Source organism: Ovis aries, chromosome 2 (assembly GCF_016772045.2).
Source record: "Ovis aries strain OAR_USU_Benz2616 breed Rambouillet chromosome 2, ARS-UI_Ramb_v3.0, whole genome shotgun sequence".
Taxonomy (NCBI): Eukaryota; Metazoa; Chordata; class Mammalia; order Artiodactyla; family Bovidae; genus Ovis; species Ovis aries.
In genome coordinates this window covers 119,107,927-119,125,912 of record NC_056055.1, presented here as the reverse complement: position 1 = coordinate 119,125,912, position 17,986 = coordinate 119,107,927, and the positions used below count along the sequence as shown (strand labels likewise).

Below are 17,986 nucleotides of genomic sequence, written 5' to 3'. Positions count from 1 at the left end.
ATGCATCGCAGCATGCTAGGCTTCCCTGTGCATCACCAACTCCTGGAGCCTGCCCAGACTCATGTCCATCGAGTTGGTGATGCCATCCAACCATCTCATCCTCTGTCGTCCCCTTCTCCTCCCGCCTCCAATCTTTCCCAGCGTCAGGGTCTTTTCCAGTGAGTCAGTTCTTTGCATCAGGTGGCCAAAGTATTGGAGTTTCAGCTTCAGCATCAGTCCTTCTAATGAATTTCCAGGACTGATTTCCTTTAAGATGGACTGGTTGGATCTCCTTGCTGTCCAAGGGACTCTCAAGAGTCTTCTCCAACACCACAGTTCAAAAGCATCAGTTGTTCGGTGCTCAGCTTTCTATATGGTCCAACTCTCACATCCATACATGACTACTGGAAAAACCATAACTTTGACTAGATGGACCTTTGTTGGCAAAGTAATGTCTCTTCTCTTTAATACACTATTTAGGTTTGTCACAGCTTTTCTTCCAAGGAGCAAGTGTTTTAATTTCATGCCTGCAGTCACCATCTGCAGTGATTTTGGAGCCCAAGAAAATAAAGTCTGTCCCTGTTTCCATTGCTTCCCTATCTATTTACCATGAAGTGACAGAACCAGATGCCATGATCTTCATTGTTTGAATGTTGAGTTTTAAGCCAGCTTTCCCACTCTCCTCTTTCACTTTCATCTTTGCTTTCTGCCATAAGGTGGTGTCATCTGCATATCTGAGGTTATTGATATTTCCTCCAGCATCTTGATTCCAGCTTGTGCTTCATCTAGCCCAGCATTTCTCATGATGTACTCTGTGTATAAGTTAAGTAAGCATAACAGTTCTAACACCCCCAAAAGGTTCCCTTTTGCTGCCTCTTTGTAGTCACATTCTCCTCTTACCCTGACTCCTAAAGACCACATCTGTTGTCTGTTCCTATAGTTTTGCCTTTTCCAGAATCATGCACTATGTAATAAATAAAATCATGCAACATGAAACCTTTTAAGACTGGGATCTTTCAATCAGCATAATGCTTTTAGAGTCATCCATATTGGTATCAGCATCTTCGCTACTTTCGATTTTTGGCAGTCATGGATAAAACTGGGATAAATATCTACTACATAAAGCTTTTTATGTGAACACAAATTTCATTCCTCTAAATACCTAGGTGTGTTGGGTTATGTGATAAGTGGATATTCCAACTTTATAAGAAATGCTAAGCTGTTTCCCAGAGTAGCTGTGCCATTTTCCATTCCCACTAGCAATTATGAAAGTTTTAATTGCTCTGCATACTTACCAGCACTTGGTATTGCATATTTTTAATGTTACCCATTTTAATAGATGTACAGATGTATCATACCATGGTTTTCATTCTTCAAATGGTCAGTATTGTTGAGCATGTACTGGTAGGCTGCAGTCCACGGGGTCGCAAGGAGTCAGACATGCCTGAGCAATTTCACTTTCATTTCATGTACTTACTTGCCATCCATAGATGATGTCTTGCGTGAAAATTCTGTTACACATCCTTAACAATTGGATTGTTTTCTTACTGTTGACTTTTGGTATTTGACCATTCTAGATTGAAGTCATTTGTTGGACAAATGATGTGCAAATATTTTTTTCTCCATCTGGGGCTCATCTTTTTATTTCCTTAACTGTGTTCTACTCAGAACAAAAGTTTTCAATTTTTCTTTAGTCAAGTTTATCAGGTTTTTTTTTATGGTTAATGCTTTTGGTGTCATATCTAGAAGCTCTTTGTCAAACCCAAGATCATGAATGTTTTCTGTAACGTCTTGTGAAAGTCTTATATTTTACATTTAGATTTATGACTTCCTTTGAGTTAGTTTTCTATATAAAGGGTAAGGTATAGATCTCTGAGGGGTGGATATGACTGCCCAGTTGTTTCTAGTTCCAGTCATTGAAAAAATTGGCCTTTTTGAACTGAATTATTTTTGCACAGTTGTCAAAACTCAATTGACCATATTTCTGTGGGTCTATTTCTGGACTCTTCTGTTCCAAAAATTTGTGTGTCTGGCCTTTCATCAATATAGCACTGTCTTGATTATTGTAGCCTTTTAATCATTCTTAAAAGTGGGTAATGTGAGTATTCCAAATTTGATCTTTCTCAAAATTGTTTTGGTTATTCTAATTTCTTTCTTTGCATTTCCATAGTGAGCTTAGACTTGGCGTGTTTATAACAAATCCTCATGGGATTTTGAATGGAATTTTAGAATCAGTTTGTCAGTTTCTACAAAAAAAGCCTCCTGGACTAGTGCTTATATGTAAACTTATATATATATATATATATATATATATATATAAATTGGGGGAGAACTGACATCTTAACAATATTATCTTTGAGATCATGAACACTTTATCTACTTAGTTTACAATTTATATTATTTACGTATGGCATATACCATGTAGTTTTTCATATATTTTGTTAAATGTGTCCCTAGCTGTTCAGTTTTTATATACTGCAAATGGCACTAATTTCATCCTTCAGTTGCTAAGTATACTGAAGTACAGTTAACTTTTGTGCATTAACTTTGTATCATGAGACTTTGCTAAAATCATTTATTCTAGTAATTTTTTCATATATAATCCTTTGGATTTTTTACATACATATACAAGTCATGTCATCTGCAATTAAAGGCAGGTTTTTTTCTGACAAACTTTATGCTTTGTATTTCTTCCCTCTAGTACAATATTAAGTAAAAATTGCAAAATAAATAGAAATTATGAGAATAAACACTGTTGCCTTGTTCCCATCATGGCTAAAGTTATTCAGTCTTTCACTGTTAGATATTTGTTTGAAGAAGTCTCTATTTCTAGTTTGCCGAGAATTTTTATCATGCATGGTTGTTTATCAAAAGCTTTTACTGCATCTATTGAGATAATCATCTGGCTGTTTTTTATATTAACAGTGAATTATGTTCATTGACTTTTGAATGTTACAATCAAAATTTACATCGTGTTCTGGTATAAATCCCACTTGGGTCATGATGTAGCAACCATACTATATATATATGCTGGATTCAGTTTGCCATTTAAAAAAAATGTTACGTGAGTCTGTATTCATGAGGGATATTGACTTGCAGAGTGCTCGTTACTTGAACTGTCTTTGCTTGTGGTAGCAGGGGGATCCTGACTTCTTCCAGAATGAATATGGAATCCTCTCCCTCTATTTTCTGGAGTTTGGGTAAGATTGGTATTATTTCTTTCTGAAACATTTGAAAGAATTTAGAACTTCAGAGTTGCCATTTGAGCCCAGAGATTTCTACCTGGGAAGGTTTAAGTTATAAATACAATTTCTTTCATTTATATAGGGATGTCAGACTTTCTGTTTTCTCTTGTGCCAGTTTTGGTAATTTGGTGTGTACAAAGTTGCTTATAATATTCCCTTCTTAGTCTTCTAATGCATAAGGAATATACACTAGTGTCCTTTCCCCCATCACTTCTTGGTTATGTGTGTCCTCTCATTTTCTTGATCAGACTAGATACAGACTTAGCTATTTTATGAGATGGTCTTTTAAGAACCACTATTGGTTCCATTGATGTTTCTCCAATATTTGCCTTTTTCCTTTGCTTTTTTTTTCTGCTCTCATCTATACTATTTCCTTCCTTCTGTTTACTTTGGGTTTACTTTACTTTTCTTTTTCTAGCTTTTTAAGGTGAACGCTTAGATCACTGACTTAATGCTTTCTTCTTTTCTGTTACAAGGATTTAAGCCTATCAGTTTCCCTTTAAACTTTCAAGAGTACATTTAAAATTTTTTGATACGTTGTGGCTATTACTTGGTTGAAATATGTTAATTTCCTTATGATTTCTTCTTTGCCCCATGGGTTTTTGTTTAGTTTTCAAGTATCTGGGACTTTCCTGGATATTTTATTATTTATTAATTCTGTGATGGTTGGAAAATATACTCTAAGATTCCAAGCTTTTGAAATTTGTAGAGACTATCATGTAGTCTGTCTTGGTGATTGTTCTGTATTCATTTTATAAGAGTGTATCCTACAGTTATTGGGTATAATCTTCTATAAATGTTAGTTAAGTCCAGCAGAATTATAGTGTTGTTAAAAAAATTGAATTCCTTATTTTTTTCCTTTGGGTAGTCTTATCAGTTACTGAGAGAATACTGTTTCTGCCTTTAATTATCAGTTTTTCTTAATGTGTTTTGAAGCTTTGTTATTCGTTATGTGTACACTTATGATTATAATGTCTTCTCCTCATTGACACATAAAATGTCCCTCTTAATTTTTGTAATACTACTGGTTCTTTGAGGTCTGATTTGTCTGATATTCATATAGCCACAGCAGCTTTTTTATACTTGTTTGCATTGTATATCCTTTCTCACCTCGTTGCAACTGGTATATTTGTACGTAAGGTATATCTCTTATAATTAGCAATATAGTTGGATTTTTTAAATAGACTTCCTTTTTTTAGAGCAGTTTTAGGTTCACAGCAAAGTTGAGCAGGAAATACAGTTACCTTCTTCCCATTCCCCTCACCCCCTGCAACACACACAGCCTCTCCCACTGTCAACATTCCAATCTGAGTGTTACAGTCAATGAGTCTACACTGACATGTGACCTCTCCAAGTCTTTACTGGATGTTAGGATTCATTCTTGGTGCTATACATTCTGTGGGTTTGACAACTGGCACATTATCCATCATAGTAGCACACAGAGAACTACCCTAAAAATTCTCTGTGCTCCACCTAGTCAATCTTCCCTCCTCTCTACTTGCTGGCAACCCCTGGGCTTTTTACTGTCTCCATAATTTTCACTTCTGCAGACTGTCATACAGTTGGAAAGATTGTCTTTAGAGCTTAGTAATATGCATTTAAGGCTTTTCAGCTTCTTTTCATGACTTGATAACATATTTCTTTTTAACACTGAATAATATTCCATTGTCTGGATATACCACTGTTCACCCATTCACCTACTGAAGGACATCTTGGTTGCTTCCAGTTTTTGCAATTATAAACAAAACTGCTATAAACATCCATGTATGAATGTTTGTATCACCATAGTTTTTCAACTCATTTGGGTAAATTCAAAAGAGTGTAATTGATGGATCATATGGAAAGAGTATATTTAATTTTGTAAGAAACTGCCAAACTATTTTCCACAGAGGCTGTGCAACTTTGCGTTTCCCCTAGCAATAAAAAAGAGTTATGTTTCTCCACATCTTTAATAGCGTTATGTGCTGTCAGTGTTTTGGATTTTTGCCATTCATGTAGATTGTACTGATATCACAATGTAGTTTTAAAATGCAACTCCCTAATGATATATGATGTTAAATATCCCTTCACATGCTTATTTGCCATTTGTCTTCTCTGGGGAGGTATGTTCTCCAGGGTATCTTCCCACCCCAGGCACTGAACCTGGGCCTTCTGCATTGCAGGCAGGTTCTTTACCATCTGAGCCTTGAAATTATTTACATTGCTGTTTAAAGTTCTATTAAGTTCTGTTAATTACCAAGTGCTTGGTCATCTGTGGATCTGTTTCTAGTAACTTTTATTTCTTGAATAGGCACATTTTCCTGCTTCTTTGCATTATTAGTAATATTTTATTATGTGGTAGACATTGTGGATAATTTGTAGGAATTTTGGATTATGCTATCTCCCTTTAAATAGTATTGAATTTTATCCTTTGTTCAAATGGAACTGTTTGTGCGAACTTAGTCCAATACGGCCCATTGGACTGGCTACCTGTTTTTTAAAAATTAAGTTTTATTGGAACTTATTCCTTGCCCGTCTGTTTACAAATTATCTATGGCTGCCTCTGCACTACAATACCAGGCCTGAGTAGTGTAACATAGGCTATATGGCTCACAAAACTAAATTATACACAGTAAGTCCCCTATATGCAAAAGTTCACGTTGCAAACTTTCAAAGATACAAGCGTGTCTTGTCACTTGTTAGTTCCCATGTCTAGCCTACGTGCGTAATCCTCTGCACGTGGTTCTGCTTTTGCATATTTTACTGCACAGTACTGTATACAGTTTTAGTACAGTATCCTTATTTCAAGTTTAGGATGTCCAAAAGCAAGCATAAAAGCAGCAGTGATGTAGCTGGTACAGTTAAGAAGCACCAGCTATTGTTACTGTACTATTGTACTTTTCAAGTAAAAATGTTTTATTTTTAAAATATATATATATATATTTTATTGAGGTATAGTTGACTTACAATGTTTCAGGTTCACAGCAGGGTGATTCAGTTATACAAATACACATATATTATTTTGAAATGATTTTCCATCATAAGTTCTTACAAGATATTGATATAGTTCCCTATGCTCTACAGTAAAACTTTGTTGCTTGTTGTATACCTATTTTTAATTAGAAATCAAAATTATATTTATACTAAATCAAACAGAATCAAAATGTCATAATTAGGCAAAAATTCAAAAGTTTTCTAACATATATACAAAAGCTTTTCTACTACACTTGTTAAAGGCTTGAGAAAGAGCATCAAATAAAAAGAGAGGGAGAAATTGGAGAACATAAACTAAATGAAACGGGAATACTGAATATGAAATAGAAAAAGCAAAACAAACTAGATAAAAATAAAAGATGATCATATAGTCCAGTTGTTTTTAAACATGACTGCTCTCTAGAAACATAATATCTGGAGCTCTGGAGAAAAAAAGCAATACCTAAGCATTTGTATTTTTCAAAAAATTTCAAGATAATTATGATATGCATCTGGATTTTAAAAACTGATTACTGATTTTTCTATTAGATTCCAGTTTTGGTGATATAAAGCTCTATTATTTTTCTGTTGACCAATCATGATACAGTGGTATTAAGTGAGTAATAGTTACATAATCACAATAGTAAAAGATGTTTATCAGTTTTCACAACAATCAATAGCCAGACAAATAAATAGAAGATAATTATAACTAAGTCATAATGGGAACATGATTAAGTTAACAATATAAAATAATTACATACAATTGGGGGGGTGGTCAAGCAGAGTGATATGGTAAGTTGAACTGCATACATGCACGTTTTCATCGACTAGTCAGTCTGAGTCTTTTCGTTGCTGTATTTAATCCATTTATTTTAAGGTAATTATCAATATGTATGATCCTATTGGGAGAAGGCAATGGCACCCCCTCCAGTACTCTTACCTGGAAAATCCCATGGATGGCGGAGCCTGGTAGGCTGTAGCCCATGGGGTCGCTAAGAGTTGGACACGACTGAGCGACTTCACTTTCACTTTTCACTTTCACACATTGGAGAAGGAAATGGCAACCCACTCCAGTGTTCTTGCCTGGAGAATCCCAGGGACGGGGGAGCCTGGTGGGCTTCTGTCTACGGGGTCACACAGAGTCGGACACAATGAAGCGACTTAGCAGCAGTAGCAGCATGATCCTATTACCATTTTCTTAATTGTTTTGGGTTTATTTTCATAGGTCTTTTCCTTATCTTGGGTTTTTTGCCTAGATAAGTTCCTTTAGCTTTGACTGTAAAGCTGGTTTGGTGGTGCTGAATTCTGTTAACTTTTGCTTGTGTGGAAAGCTTTTGATTTCTCCATCAAATCTGAAGGAGTCTTGCTGGGTAGAGTATTCTTGGTTCTAGGTTCTTCCCTTTCATCACCTTAATATGCCATGCCATTCCCTTCTGGCTTGTATCATTTCTGTTGAGAATCAGCTGATAGCTTGATGGGAATTTCCTTGTTGCTTTTAATATTTTATCTCTGTCTTTAGTCTTTGTCAGTTTGATTACTATGTGTCTCAGTGTGTTCTTCCTTGGGTTTATCCTTCCTGGGACTCTCTGTGCTACCTGGACTTGGCTGACTACTTCCTTTCCCATGTTAGGGAAGTCTTCAGCCATTATCTCTTCAAATATTTTCTCAGGTCCTTTCTCTCTTTCTTCTCCTTTCGCGACCCTTATAATGTGACCGTTGATGTGTTTAATGTTGTCCCAGAGGTCTCTTAGGCTATATTCGTTTCTTTTCATTCTTTTTTCTATATTCTGTCCTGTGGCAGTGATTCTCACCATTCTGTCCTCCCGGTCATTTATCTGTTCTTCTGCCTCAGTTATTCTGCTGTTGATTCCTTCTAGTGTATTATTCCTCTGTTTGCATGTTTTTTAGTTCTTCTAGGTCTTTGGTAAACATTTCTTGCATCTTCTCAAACTTTGCCTCCATTCTTTTCCTGAGATCCTGGATCATCTTTACCATCATTATTCTGAATTCTTTTTCTGTAAGGTTGCCTGTCTCCACTTTATTTAGTTGTTTTTCTGGGATTTTATCTTGTCCATTCATCTAGGACATAACTTTCTGTAATATGGTTTTTGTTTCAGCAGCTGTGAGACTGTGCTTCTTGCTTCTTCTCTCTGTCCTCTGATGGATGAGGCTAAGAGGCTTGTGTAAGCTTCTTGATTGAAAGGACTGGCATGGGAAAAACTAGGTCTTGCTCTGGTGGGCAGAACCTTGCTCAGTAAAGCTTTAATCTAATTGTCTGCTGATGGGTGGGGTTGCACTTCCACCCTGGTAGTTATTTGGCCTAAGGGGTCTACAGGCTCTATGGTAGGGTTAATGGTGAACTCCAAGAGGGTTTACACCAAGGGGGACCTTCCAGTGCCCCATCTCTGTGGTGAGCCCCTGCCAACCCATGCTCCACAGGAGGCCCTCCAACACTAGCAGGTAGTGGTGGTTCAGGCTCCTGTGAAGTCACTGCTCCTCTCCTGTCGGTCTTGGTGCATGCAAAATTTTGTTTGTGCTCTCTAAGACTGGAGTGTTTCTGTTTCCCTCAGTCCTCTGGAAGGCCTATAATCAAATCCTGCTGGCCCTGAAGGCCAGATTCCCTGAGGAATCCCAGTCCCTTTGTTGGATGCCCAGGCTGGGAAGCCTGACTTGGGGTTCAGAATCTTCACAATAGTGCAAGAACTTCTTTGGTATTACTGTTCTCCCACCTGGGAGGTATGAGATTTAATTTTATTGTGATTGCATCCCTCCTACCAACTTGCTACAGCTTCTTGTCTTTGGACGTGGGGTTTCTTTTTGTGGTGGGTTTCAGCATCCTCTTATCAATGGTTGTTCAACAGCTATTTGCAATTTGGGTGCTCTCACAAGAGGAGATGAGTACATCTCCTTCTACTCTGCCATTTTCAAAAATATTTTATTTTTTATACATTATTTGTGTGAAAAGTATTATAAACCTATTACATACAGTACTACATAGCTGATTGTGTTAATTGGGTACTTAGCTAATTTTGTTGGGCTTAGGAGCAAACATGCTCTCAGAATGGAATCTGTTGGTATGTAGGGGACTTACTATATTATCTAGACCTTTAGTGAAAAGTTTCATTAAACTCTGCTCTAGGGTTCACTCCTAAAGTGTCACATAAAGTGGTAGCGAAATGCCTCAAGTGTTCAGTGAGGTTTCATCACGTTGGCTGGTGTGGAACTTCAGGAATTCCCTAGCACTATTGAACTTATAGCATCACTGTTCAATTCTAAGTCCCAGAGCAGGTATTCATTTGCTAACTCTTGCAAATGTTTTCTGTATATACACACCCCAGCCCTCAACCAAACCAGATTTAGGTCTGATTTTCTGATGCAGAGCAAAGCTAAGCAGCTGACACCAGGTTGTGGTGAAGGAGAGCAGTGTTTATTGCAAGATGCCTAGTGTGGGACCAAGCAAGGAGAATAAACAGATCATGGTCAAAACCCCTGAACTCCTTGATGGCTTTTGGTGAAGGGATTTTTCTTTTTAAGAAGCTTTATTACCCACGTTCAGATTAATTAAGGATGCTGTAGTGACAAACATACAGAAACACTGTTTAAAACATAGTCATTAAATAGCAAAGTGTCAAATTTATTTTTTATCATTGGACATTTTGTCTTTTTTTACATTGGAGTAAAGTTAACTAACAATATGTTAGGGGGGGCGGTCCTAAGATGGCAGAGGAATAAGACAGGGAGACCACTTTCTCCCCCACAAATTCATCAAAAGAACATTTCAACTCTGAGTAAATCCCACAGAACAACTTCTGAATGCTGGCAGAGGACATCAGGCACCCAGAAAAGCAGCTCATTGTCTTTGAAAAGAGGTAGGAAAAAATATAAAAGACAAAAAAAGAGACAAAAGAGGTAGGGAGGGAGCTCCGTCCTGGGAAGGGAGTCTTAAAAAGAAGTTTCCAAACACCAGGAAACACTCTCACTGCCGAGTCTGTGGCGAGCCTTGGAAGCACAGAAGGCAACATAACAGGGAGGAAAAATAAATAAAACCCACAGATTACGAGCCCAACAGTAACTCCCTCAGCAAGAAGCAGCGCAGACACCTAGATCCACCACTAGCAAGCAGGGGCTGGGCAGGGAGGCTGCATTGCTTTTTAAGGATCATGCCCAAATGCCCCGAGGGTAACCAGGCAAACTAATCTGGGCTAGCAAACCAGACTGTGGGGTAGCTGCCACACAAAAAGCTCTAACATAAGACACCACCAGGACCGTGCACAGAACAAAGGACGGAATAGAATTAGCCCAGCTGCAGACCATCCCCCTCCAGTGACAGGCAGCCAGAGCCAGAGGGCCGGAAGGGGGCAATAGCAGCCCCAGAGAGACATTAACTACCAAACTGCAAACAGGCTTCTTTGCTAACTAAGACTTCTTGGGGTTCTGGACAGTCGTCATCTTCCTGAGAAGGTGCGCCAGTTGTACACCCAGAAAACTGAGCAGCAGGGATGGGAGAGGCGATAAGTCGCATCAACCGTGCTCGCCAAACACCTGAGCTACTCAGACCTGGGAAGGGCACAAAACATAGGCCCAACCGAGTCTGAGCCTTTGAGGACCAACTGAGTGCCTGAGCCTGAGCTTAGACCTGAGAGGTGCATGCAGCCCAGGGCCGGCCTCAGACGGTTCCTGGCAGAGCAACCTAGAGCCTGAACTGTGTGCGCTGTGAGCGGGGGCAGGCCCAGTGTGGCTGAGACACTGCAAGCACATGCCAGTGTTATTTGTTTGCAGCATCCCTCCCTCCCCACAGTGCTACTGAACAAGTAAGCCTAAAAAAAGTGTCCACCACTGCCCCTCTTGTGTCAGGGCTGAAATCAGACACTGAAGAGACCAGCAAACAGAAGAAGCTAAAACAAAGGGAACCGCCTTGGAAGTGACAGGTGCAATAGATTAAAACCCTGCAGTTAGTACCGACTACATAGGAAGGGGCCTATAGATCTTGAGAAATATAAGCCGGGCCAAGGAACTATCTGAAAATGAACTGACCCCACAATACCCACACCACCACCAGAGAAAGTCCTAGATATATCTTTACTATTTTTATGATCATTCTTTTTTCTTTTTTTTCTTTTTCTTCTACCTTTTTTCTAAATTTAAAAAAATTTTTAAGTCCTCTATTACTCCTTTAATTTTCATTTTTATAACCAACTATTACTTTTCAAAAACAAGACCCAATTTTTAAAGCAAACTTCATATATATATATATATATATATATATATATGTTTTTTAATAATTCTTGTGACTTCATTCTTTCTTTTTCATCTTCTTTTCTTTAATATTGTATTTTTGAAAAATCCAACCTCTACTCTAGATTTTTAATCTTTGCTTTTTGGTATTTGTTATCAATTTTGTACCTTCAAAAACCCAATCTTCAGTACCCATTTTTACTTGAGAGTGAGATTACTGGCTTGACTGCTCTCTCCTCCTTTGGACTCTCCTTTTTCTTCACCAGGGTACCTTTGTCTCCTCCCTCCCCCTTCTCTTCTCTACCCAACTCTGTGAATCTCTGTGTATTCCAGATGGTGGAGAACACTTAGGGAACCGATTACTGGCTGGATCTGTCTCTCTCCTTTTCATTCCCCCCTTTTATCCTCCTGGCCACCTCTGTCTCCTTCCTCCCTCTTCTCTTCTCTGTATAACTCCGTGAACATCTCTGAGCAGTCTAGTCTGTGGAGTGCACATAAGAAAGTGATTACTGGCTAGCTTCTCTCTCGTCTTTTGAGTCCACCTCATCTCATTTGGGTCACCTCTAACTCCCTCCTCCCTCTTCTCTTCTCCATATAACTCTGTGAACCTCTCTGGGTGTCCCTCAATGTGGAGAAACTTTTCATCTTTAACCTAGATGTTTTATCAACGATGTGGTATAGAAGGAGAAGTCTTGAGACTACTGTAAAAATAAGACTGAAAACCAGAAGCAGGAGGCTTAAGTCCAAATCCTGATAACATAAGAGAACTCCTGACTCCAGGGAACATTAATCGATAGGAGCTCATCAAACGCCTCTATACCTACACTGAAACCAAGCACCACCCAAGAGCCAACAAGTTCCAGAGCAAGACATACCACGCAAATTCTCCAGCAACACAGGAACACAGCCCTGAGCTTCAATATACAGGCTGCCCAAAGTTATTCCAAAACCACTGACATCTCATAACTCATTACTGGACACTTCATTTCACTCCAGAGAGAAGAAATCCAGCTCCACCCAGAACACTGGCATAAGCTTCCCTAACCAAGAAACCCTGACAAGCCACCTGTACAACCACACCCACAGCGAGGAAACTCCACAATAAAGATAACTCCACAAACTGCCAGAATACAGAAAGAGCACTCCAAACTCAGCAATATAAACAAGATGAAGAGACACAGGAATAGCCAGCAGGTAAAGGAACAGGATAAATGCCCACCAAATCAAACAAAAGTGGAAGAGATAGGGAATCTACCTGATAAAGAATTCCAAATAATGATAGTGAAAATGATCCAAAATCTTGAAATAAAAATGGAATCACAGATAAATAGCCTGGAGACAAGGATTGAGAAGATGCAAGAAAGGTTCAACAAGGACCTAGAAGAAGTAAAAAAGAGTCAATATATAATGAATAATGCAATAAATGAGATCAGAAACACTCTGGAGGCAACAAATAGTAGAATAACAGAGGCAGAAGATAGGATTAGTGAAGTAGAAGATAGAATGGTAGAAATAATTGAATCAGAGAGGAAAAAAGAAAAACGAGTAAAGAAATGAGGACAATCTCAGAGACCTCCAGGACAATATGAAACACTCCAACATTTGAATTATAGGAGTCCCAGAAGAAGAAGACAAAAAGAAAGACCATGAGGAAATACTTGAGGAGATAATAGTTGAAAACTTCCCTAAACTGGGGAAGGAAATAATCACCCAAGTCCAAGAAACTCAGAGAGTTCCAAACAGGATAAACCCAAGGCGAAACACCCCAAGACACATATTAATCAAATTAACAAAGATCAAACATAAAGAACAAATATTAAAAGCAGCAAGGGAAAAACAACAAATAACACACAAGGGGATTCCCATAAGGATAACACTGATCTTTCAATAGAAACTCTTTAGGCCAGGAGGGAATGGCAAGACATACTTAAAGTGATGAAAGAAAATAACCTACAGCCCATACTACTGTACCCAGCAAGGATCTCATTCAAATACAAAGGAGAAACTAAAAGCTTTACAGACAAGCAAAAACTGAGAGAATTCAGCACCGCCAAACCAGCTCTCCAACAAATGCTAAAGGATATTCTCTAGACAGGAAACACAAAAAGGGTGTATAAACTCGAACCCAAAACAACAAAGTAAATGGCAACGGGATCATACTTATCAATAATTACCTTAAACGTAAATGAGTTGAATACCTCAACCAAAAGACAAAGACTGGCTGAATGGATACAAAAACAAGACCCCTCTATATGCTGCTTACAAGAGACCCACCTCAAAACAAGGAACACATACAGACTAAAAGTGAAGGGCTGGAAAAAGATATTCCACGCAAATAGAGACCAAAAGAAAGCAGGGGTAGCAATACTCATATCAGATAAAATAGACTTTAAAACAAAGGCTGTGAAAAGAGACAAAGAAGGACACTACATAATGATCAAAGGATCAATCCAAGAAGAAGATATAACAATTATAAATATATATGCTCCCAACATAGGAGCACCACAATATGTAAGACAAATGCTAACAAGTATGAAAGGGGAAATCAACAATAACACAATAATAGTGGGAGACTTTAATACCCCACTCACACCTATGGACAGACCTACTAAACAGAAAATTAACAAGGAAACACAAACTTTAAATGATACAATAGACCAGTTAGACCGAATTGATGTCTATAGGACATTTCACCCCAAAACAATGAATTTCACCTGTTTCTCAAGTGCTCACAGAACCTTCTCCAGGATAGATCACATCCTGGGCCATAAATCTAGCCTTGGTAAATTCAAAAATTGAAATCATTCCAAGTATCTTTTCTGACCATAATGCATTAAGATTAGATCTCAATTACAGGAGAAAAACTATTAAAAATTCCAACATATGGAGGCTGAACACGCTTCTGAATAACCAACAAATCACAGAAGAAATCAAAGAAGAAATCAAAATATGCATAGAAATGAATGAAAATGAAAACACAACAACCCAAAACCTGTGGGACACATTAAAAGCTGTGATAAGGGTAAAGTTCATAGCAATAGAGGCATACCTCAAGAAACAAGAAAAAAGTCAAATAAATAACCTAACTCTACACCTAAAGCAACTAGAAAAGGAGGAAATGAAGAACCCCAGGGTTAGTAGAAGGAAAGAAATCTTAAAAATTAGGGCGGAAATAAATGCAAAAGAAACAAAAGAGACCGTAGCAAAAATCAACAAAGCCAAAAGCTGGTTCTTTGAAAGGATAAATAAAATTGACAAACCATTAGCCAGACTCATCAAGAAGCAAAGAGAGAAAAATCAAATCAATAAAATTAGAAATGAAAATGGAGAGATCACAACAGACAACACAGAAATACAAAGGATCATAAGAGACTACTATCAGCAATTATATGCCAATAAAAGGGACAACGTGGAAGAAATGGACAAATTCTTAGAAAAGTACAGCTTTCCAAAACTGAGCCAGGAAGAAATAGAAAATCTTAACAGACCCATCACAAGCACGGAAATTGACACTGTAATCAGAAATCTTCCAGCAAACAAAAGCCCAGGTCCAGATGGCTTCACAGCTGAATTCTACCAAAAATTTCGAGAAGAGCTAACACCTATCCTACTCAAACTCTTCCAGAAAATTGCAGAGGAAGGTAAACTTCCAAACTCATTCTGTGAGGCCACCATCACCCTAATACCAAAACCTGACAAAGATGCCACAAAAAAAGAAAACTATACACTAATATCACTGATGAACATAGATGCAAAAATTCTTAACAAACTTCCAGCAATCAGAATCCAACAACACATTGATAAGATCATACACCATGACCAAGTGGGTTTTATCCCAGGGATGCAAGAATTCTTCAATATCCGCAAATCAATCAATGTAATTCACCACATTAACAAATTGAAAAATAAAAGCCATATGATTATCTCAATAGATGCAGAGAAAGCCTTTGACAAAATTCAACATCCATTTATGATAATACTCTCCAGAAAGCAGGAACAGAAGGAACATACTTCAACATAATAAAAGCTATATATGACAAACCCACAGCAAACATTATCCTCAGTGGGGAAAATTGAAAGCATTTCCCCTAAAGTCAGGAACAAGACAGGGTGCCCACTTTCACCGCTACTATTCAACATAGTTCTGGAAGTTTTGGCCACAGCAATCAGAGAGAAAAAAGAAATAAAAGGAATCGAAATTGGAAAAGAAGAAGTAAAACTCTCATTGTTTGCAGATGACATGATCCTCTACATAGAAAACCCTAAAGACTACACCAGAAAATTACTACGGCCAATCAATGAATATAGTCAAGTTGCAGGATTTAAAATCAACACACAGAAATCCCTTGCATTCCTATACACTAATAATGAGGAAGTAGAGAAATTAAGGAAACAATTCCATTCACCATTGCAACAAAAAGAATAAAATACTTAGGAATATGTCTGCCTAAAGAAAGAAAAGACCTATATATTGAAAACTATAAAACACTGGTGAAAGAAATCAAAGAGGACACTAATAGATGGAGAAATATACCATGTTCATGGATCAGAAGAATCAATATAGTGAAAATGAGTATACTACCCAAAGCAATCTACAGATTCAATGCAATCCCTATCAAGCTATTAACAGTATTTTTCAGGGAACTAAAGCAAATAATTTCACAATTTGTATGGAAATACAAAAAACCTCGAATAGCCAAAGCAATCTTGAGAAAGAAGAATGGAACTGGAGGAATCAACTTGCCTGACTTCAGGCTCTACTACAAAGCCACAGTCATCAAGACAGTATGGTACTGGCACAAAGACAGAAATATAGATGAATGGAACAAAATAGAAAGCCCAGAGATAAATCCACACACCTCTGGACACCTTATCTTTGACAAAGGAGGCAAGAATATACAATGGATTAAAGACAATCTCTTTAACAAGTGGTGCTGGGAAAACTGGTCAACCACTTGTAAAAGAATGAAACTAGAACACTTTCTAACACCATACACAAAAATAAACTCAAAATGGATTAAAGATCTAAACGTAAGACCAGAAACTATAAAACTCCTAGAGGAGAACATAGGCAAAACACTCTCCGACATAAATCACAGCAGGATCCTCTATGACCCACCTCCCAGAATATTGGAAATAAAAGCAAAAATAAACAAATGGGATCTAATTAAAATTAAAAGCTTCTGCACAACAAAGGAAACTATAAGCAAGGTGAAAAGTCAGCCTTCAAAATGGGAGAAAATAGCAAATGAAGCAACTGACAAACAACTAATCTCAAAAATATACAAGCAACTCCTGCAGCTCAATTCCAGAAAAATAAACGAACCAATCAAAAAATGGGCCAAAGAACTAAATATACATTTCTCCAAAGACATACAGATGGCTAACAAACACATGAAAAGATGCTCAACATCACTCATTATCAGAGAAATGCAAATCAAAACCACAATGAGGTACCATTTCGCACCAGTCAGAATGGCTGTGATCCAAAAGTCTACAAGCAATAAATGCTGGAGAGGGTGTGGAGAAAAGGGAACCCTCCTACACTGTTGGTGGGAATGCAAACTAGTACAGCCACTTTGGAGAACAGTGTGGAGATTCCTTAAAAAACTGGAAGTAGAACTGCCTTATGACCCAGCAATCCCACTGCTGGGCATAAACACCAAGGAAACCAGAATTGAAAGAGACACGTGTACCCCAATGTTCATTGCAGCACTGTTTATAATAGCCAGGACATGGAAGCAACCTAGATGTCCATCAGCAGATGAATGGATAAGAAAGCTGTGGTACATATACACAATGGAGTATTACTCAGCCATTAAAAAGAATACATTTGAATCAGTTCTATGAGGTGGATGAAACTGGAGCCAATATAGACTGAAGTAAGCCAGAAAGAAAAACACCAATACAGTATACTAACACATATATATGGAATTTAGAAAGATGGTAACGATAACCCTGTATGTGAGACAGCAAAAGAGACACAGATGTATAGAACAGTCTTTTAGACTCTGTGGGAGAGGGAGAGGGTGGGATGATTTTGGAGAATGGCATTGAAACATGTATAATATCATATAAGGAGCGAATCGCCAGTCTAGGTTTGATGCAGGATACAGGATGCTTGGGGCTGGTGTACTGGGATGACCCAGAGAGATGGTATGGGGAGGGAGGTAGGAGGGAGGTTCAGGATTGGGAATCGTGTACACCCGTGGCAGATTTGTGGATGTGTGGCAAAACCAATACAGTATTGTAAAGTAAAATAAAGTTAAAAAAAAAATGTTAGTTTCAGATTATAGTGAAGTTACAGTTAAAGTGATTCAGTTATACATATACAGGTATATAGTTTTCAAGTTTTGTTTTTTTTTAAGGCAGGGTAAGGGAGAAGGTCTCAGGATGTGTGATCACCTCATGGACATCCTTCTGATTGGTTAGTGGTGAGGTAACTAGGTGGCACTCTGGAGTTAATAGCATCAACCTTCTGGTTCCAGCGAGTCTGGGGTCTGCATGCTGGTGGTCAGCAGACAGTTAACTTCCTTCACCTGGTGGTTTTAGCAAGAATATGGCTCAAGGTATTA

At 38.0% G+C, this 17,986-nt stretch overlaps 2 protein-coding genes across 3 annotated transcripts in view; both read left to right on the top strand.

Annotated features, from left to right (window-relative positions):
* The window catches only part of PMS1 (PMS1 homolog 1, mismatch repair system component), a 474,998-nt gene that overhangs the window by 449,690 nt on the left and 7,322 nt on the right, over positions 1–17,986 (top strand). The window lies entirely within an intron of this gene.
* Positions 1–17,986, top strand: part of C2H2orf88 (chromosome 2 C2orf88 homolog) — a 42,811-nt gene that overhangs the window by 17,503 nt on the left and 7,322 nt on the right. The window lies entirely within an intron of this gene.